The 6,013-nt window shown below is 49.6% G+C and overlaps 1 long non-coding RNA gene across 4 annotated transcripts in view; it reads right to left on the bottom strand.

The window, feature by feature from the left end:
• Nucleotides 1-1,238: 1,238 nt before the first annotated feature.
• LOC102165318 (uncharacterized) overlaps nucleotides 1,239-6,013 on the bottom strand; it is a 387,409-nt gene continuing 382,634 nt past the window's right edge. For all 4 annotated transcript variants that reach the window (XR_014820740.1, XR_014820744.1, XR_014820748.1 and 1 more), the window contains one exon: nucleotides 1,239-1,362. This is a non-coding gene — a long non-coding RNA (uncharacterized LOC102165318). The remainder of the gene's footprint in view (nucleotides 1,363-6,013) is intronic.

Genomic DNA, 6,013 nt, shown 5'->3' with positions numbered 1-6,013 from the left:
AAACATCTGAACTTCTGGGTGGTGCTTATTCAGATTACCCGGACTTCTCAACCCGTGGGGAACTGACCCACCTCTATGCAGATAAGGCACCTTCCAGAGAGACCATGTTTGTGGGGCTTTCATACTTTGTGGCTTCAGGCCGCCCGGCAGGGTGACATGTGCTTCGATTCTGACTGTCCTACATCTCTGCAAATGGAGCAAAAACACAGACCCTTCTTTTCTAGGGTGCCCCCACGCAGAGACAGGGGCGCGTCTGGTACCTCTCTTCCCCGTAAGCGCAGGCCCCTGGTTCCCAGAACCATCGCGCGTGAGCATCTCCCCTCCCCAGTCAGCTAATCTGCCTCTCTCCAGAGCCAATTTTGAAAGTCCCTGAAATTTCTGAAGCCTTCACTGAACATGAGCGCACATCTGACCTCTGAGTTGATTTCATCACCCAGCTGGCCCCTGTCTGAACCCCTGCCTCCATGGAGAATTTTGGAAATCCATCCTCTTCTCCACCTGCAGCTGTTTCCTGGGATTTGAACAACAACAAAAAAATGACATGGCATTTTAAAGTCGTCCCAATGCCATTGCTTCTTAACTCCCTGTTCCCACCAAGACCCCTTCCTGTCCCATTTTCAGCTGTGTTATCTGGTCATTTGGATTCAACCACAGCACAAGTGGTTAACTCTTGAAACCAAGCCGGCACCTCATGCCAGACGGCAAAATTAAGATGGCAGGAAAGCAACTTGAGCCAACAGAGCAGCAGAAACCAGCCATGAGCGGCAGCCCATCAGTGGACATGAGGCCAAATGGAATTCAGCTGTCCAGCTAGAGACCAGCACCCAGAGCTATTAATCACAGCAGTCCTCGTGGACAGAGAGTGTGGAAAGAGCCGTCTTGCTCTGGTCTATTCAGCCACGTTGCTCCAGAGGTCACAGCCACTGAGACGACAAATGTTTCTTCCTCATCCACCCCCCTGACAGGCTCAAGGCTGGAAGCGGATGGTACAGAAGGACCCCACACCTCGCAGGGAGAGACACACATTCAGCAAGTCAAGTTCATAAATTAAGGGGCGTTGGGTTCCTGGATTAAATATAGTCCAGGGAGTTAGGTGGAAAAAAAGAAAAAGAGAGGCCTTAAAAGTCAGGAGTTTTCCTAGCTTCATAAATACCCATCATCTGAATGTGCATTGCTATTTATTTATTTATTTATTTATTTATGTTTGGCTTTTTAGTCTTTTCATTCATTTATTTAGCTGTTGTGTTTATTTATTTCTTGTTATTTATTGATTTGTTTTGTCTTTTTAGGGCCGCACCCTCGGCCTATGGCAGTGCTTGGACTAGGGGTCAAATCAGAGCTGCAGCCACCGGCCCACACCATCTGAGCCGCCTCTGTGGCCTACACCACAGCTCAAGCCAAGGCTGGATCCATAAACCCACTGAAGAAGGCCAGGGATCGAACCCGTGTCCTCATGGATCCCAGTCGGGTTTGCTACCGCCGAGCCACGACAGGAACTCCTGTATTGCTTTTTCATACCAGATGAAAAATACGTGATTCCTGAGTCAATAGATAAAATGATTATCCCCACGAAACCAAGTCAGCGTCCTGATTGGTAGAGCCACGGTCCCCCTGGCCTGCGTGGCCACGTTATACTTCATCACGTCAGTGATTGGACTGAAACCAGTTCCCATTCATGACCGGGGGTGGGGGTGGGGAAGGGGTGGCAAATGCCTCCCTTTCCCAGAATCTCTGTCCCGTCTGATGGGAGAGCCACGCTCCCCCCACCCCCCACGTTGCCACATTTTCCCTCCTGATTTCTCAGAGCTGCCCGGCCCAAAAGTCCCTCTGAAGGAAGTCCAGTCGCTTTTGACAGGGAGCCAGTGCGATGACTAAATGCCTTTTCTGCTTAGTCAGTGTGTCCAGCCAACCCACCGTGGACTGGGTGTGCCAAGACCCCGCCAAAACACAGGTTTCAACAAAGTCGGGGGCCTTGATCTGGATTGAAGAACGAAGGGCCTCACTGTCAGGAGAGTTCACCACCAGCAGTCGTCACGGGGCTTCTTTGCAAATCTTCTCTTCCAATCCATTCGAAGTTCATTTCATGGAGTTCCTGTGGCGTCACAGTGGTTAACGAATCCGACGAGGAACCATGAGGTTGCGGGTTCGATCCCTGGCCTTGCTCAGTGGGTTAAGGATCTGGTGTTGCCGTGAGCTGTGGTGTAGGTCGAACACGCAGATAGGATCCCGCGTTGCTGTGGCTCTGGTGTAGGCCGGTGGCTACAGCTCCGATTCAACCCCTAGCCTGGGAACCTCCATATGCCGTGGGAGCGGCCCAAGAAAAGACAAAAACCAAACAAACAAAAGACCAAGTTCATTTCATCTTCATCTTCCAGGCGGGCCGGAGAGTGACGAGGGGCGGCAGGGCGTGGGGGGCGGCCTGATGACCTGCGGAGTGCCGAGCCACGGCTGTGCTGAGGGCAGGGTTTTGGGTGATACCCAGCCCGCCTGGGAGCAGAATCTTGACAGATTGCACCCCCTCAGGCTAGGACCCACCCCACAAGCTGCTGTGGTCCTGCCACAGCTGTTTCCGTTTTTTATTGCGATTTTCTCCGCCTTTCATTTTTTCCCGGCCCAAGAGAAACTCAGGGGGGCCCGTCTGTTCCTCCCTTGTGCTCTGCCCTGTTCCCAGATGCAAAGCAGACACATGCACGCCCGCGCACACACCACACCACACCAGGCACCTCGCGCTCCTCTCTGGACAATGAAGAGCAGGAACCAGAACGGAACCTTCCCCACTCCCTTCACGCTCCAGGGCCCTGAGCTGAGAGGCAGCCGCAGGGAGGAGGGGGTGTCCTCAGAAAGCTTTAAAGACAGCATGTCTGATGATAGCAGATCCAGGAGCCAAACCTTCTCCCAAGAACAAACGGTCTTCCTCCTGGATAACTTGTGGGTTGTTTTGTTTGGTTTCGTTTTTTGTTTTTTGTTTTATGGCCAGACCCATGGCACATGGAGGTTCCTGGGCCAGGGATCGAATCCAAGCTACAGCTGCAAGCTACACCACCACTGTGGGGATGCTAGATCCTTTAACCCACTGTGTCCAGCCTGGGATCAAACCTGCACCTCCTCGGTGACCCGAGCTGCTGCAGTCCTAGTCTTAACCCACTGCGCCACAGCAGGAACTCCTTGCTGTTTTGTGTTTGATTTTATTTTAACTTTTCTATTAAAACAAAAACAAACGAAAGCAAGCCTTTAAGCCCGCAGTGCAAATTCACTCAATTCCAGAAAGCCCAAGAGAAAGGATGCCTTCAGATTTCAGAAAAGTGAGAAACGAATTGAAAGACCAACTTATCCCTCAAGAGGGAGAGAAGGCAGGTCATTCCTGAAAAGACAGACACCGTAAGAGCCAGCCAGTGCCCCTCAGGCCCCAAGGACAAAGCTAGGGCCCTGAGGACATGTCATATTGAAGCATCCAACCAGAACTCTGGATGAATGTTGGTCCTTTGGTTTCGTGGCGGAGTCTGTCTCCATATACAGTACATGTCCTTGCTTCTGCTGTCATCAAAGCTCACTGGAGCATCCATTTTCTTATGTTTCTGGGTCATTCAAGAACCTCCAGCACTGAGTCCTAAAGCCCACTCTCAGCCAGGCAAACTTGTGGATTCCTTTTTAAGCCCGGTTCCTCCCCTTCCCCAGTGGCTCCAGCTCCAGGCATCTCTGGATAGGCTGTCCCGCAGCCCCATCACAGTGCTGCATCCCTCCTCCTGGCAGATCTAGGTTTTTCACCCTCAACGCTATGGACATTTTGGGGAGGTTGAGGGGATGTCCTGTGCAGCAGAGGGGGTTTGGCAGCATCTCTGGCCTCGAACCACTCAATGCCAGTAGCATCCCTCCCTGGTTGTGACAATACTTAAGAGTCACTAGATATTCCAAAATGTCCCCTGGGGAGGGCGAAAAGGCCTTGGTCTAAAACCATTGCTATGGCTCTAGAGTCTCATGATTCTTGGTCTAGTGCACCTCCTACCTTCCCTTATTTAAATCTTTGAACACCCGAATCAGGTCCTCCAAAGACCTTGAGCAAGTCACTCCCGAGCTCAGGTATCCTATGGCTTTTCCATGCTATCCAGGTAACACTTAAGTATTTACTTGTATTTCACCTTGTCATTGCTTCCCAGCTGTTTTATATGGTATTGTGGTTTTGTTTGTTTGTTTGTTTTTTGCTTTTTAGGGCCGCACTCACGGCATATGGCGTTTTCCAGGCTAGGGGTCGAATTGAAGCTGTAGCCTCTGGCCTCCGCCACAGCCACGCCAGATTTGAGCTGCGTCTGCAACTTACACCACAGGTCATGGCATCACTGGATCCTTAACCCACTGAGCAAGGCCAGGGATCCAACCTGTGTCCTCATGGATGCTAGTCAGTTTCAATAACTGCTGAGCCATGACGGGAACTCCAGGTTTGTCTCTTTTTTTAATAGCAATAACCTTCAAGCTTCTAGAGGACTAGAACTGTGCCTTACTCTTTTTTCAGGAATCACCTGTAGCACTTGGCAGCTAATACAGTGTTCCACTCATCACAGACTACGCGGCACGTAGTAAACTCTCCATAAATATCAGTGGGGGGAAGGAAGGAAGGAAGGGAGAAAGGGAGGGAGGGAGAAAGGAAAGGGGGAGAGAGAAATGAAGGAAGAAGGGATGGAAGGAAAGAAGGAAGGAAGGAGGGGGAAGGGAAGGAAGAAGCGGGGGAGGTATTAATATCTTCTTGTAGAATGAGAGAGCGAATAATATTTCTTAATTATCTTATCTTTGCCAAAATACTCCTGTGTCCCCTTACTGGTCACCGAATCACTGAAGTCATCATCAAAAAGCTTACGTCTGGGTAGCTCTGGACTCTTTAGCCCCACTTGCCAGGTATTCGGATGAAAAGGCAGTGGTCAGAAGAACCAATGAGACAGCGGGAGGCAGGTAGGCTGAGAGCTAAACTACGTCCATGGAGCAAGGAGCAGACAGTGGAGGACCACTGATCAAACAGATGCTCAGTTATGACTCTGAGCTTCTGGGCAGAGCATCTGTATCTCATACCACTACTGATCCCGTTCCTCTCTCCCAAAGATCACACTAGCACTTCTCGCTCAACAAGACATCTCACATCCACTCTGGAAAAAGTGTCCGCACTCTCCCCGGGAGACAGACTCAATGTCTTCCTTGCACGAGTGTCAACTCTGCATTTTGACTCAGGAGTCCAGGGGGAAAAGAAAGAACTGCCCATTCATCTACTCATAACAAATTGCCTCTCCTGGCTTTCAGTTGTTAGAATAAAAATACCATATCAGGGAAAACTCGATTCCTGAAAAACGATGCAGAATTCCCATCCCTGTAGCATACGAGCAGAATGTTCCGTCACCTCCAAATCTTACACCTACTCTAAGCTGGCTGTACATGCTTTTGAACAAGCAGATGCTATCCCAGAAGGAAAGAAAGTAATACCAGCAGGGATGCTAAACTTGGACCATGTTTACTTTTGATCATTTCTGTTTATAGGGCTGTGAGATCTGCCCACTGGGCTTTATTTTCCACCTAAGGGATTATTACCCTGAGTTGCCGGGGCTCGGAGTTCCTTATCGCCCCCAGTGGTCCCAAGTCATAAATTTCAAGCCACTATTAACGTGGCCAGACAGATTTTCAAGACTCCTATAGACAGCACACAATTAACCATCTCCTGTCAGCTGGAAAATCAGTTCAATGGCTATTCAAGTTCATGTCCAAACTCCTTTACATTAAGGAAGGCTTTGCAAGGTTCCTTGAGTCTCAGAACAAGAATCCTTCTGAAGCTATGAAGACAAGAAGAAGTCCAAAATGGGAGCCAACCATGAAAAGGAAGTGTTGTGCAAATGTCCTGTGTGCTCATGGGCTATACGTCAATCACCATAGCCACTTGTTGCCTTTTTTCTTACCCAAATCACTTTATTAGAGTAGGTGAGCAACTAAGTCCTGTAAGATACCAGCCTATACTTTTTTTTTTTTTCCCATTTGCTCT

Source organism: Sus scrofa, chromosome 12 (genome assembly GCF_054392235.1).
Source record: "Sus scrofa isolate SSC_HxYL_T2T_F1_AM1 chromosome 12, Sscrofa_HxYL_maternal_Yorkshire_Landrace_v2.0, whole genome shotgun sequence".
In the NCBI taxonomy this organism is placed as follows: domain Eukaryota; kingdom Metazoa; phylum Chordata; class Mammalia; order Artiodactyla; family Suidae; genus Sus; species Sus scrofa.
The sequence above is the reverse complement of the archived record's forward strand: the minus strand, read 5'-3'. Positions and strand labels throughout refer to the sequence as shown.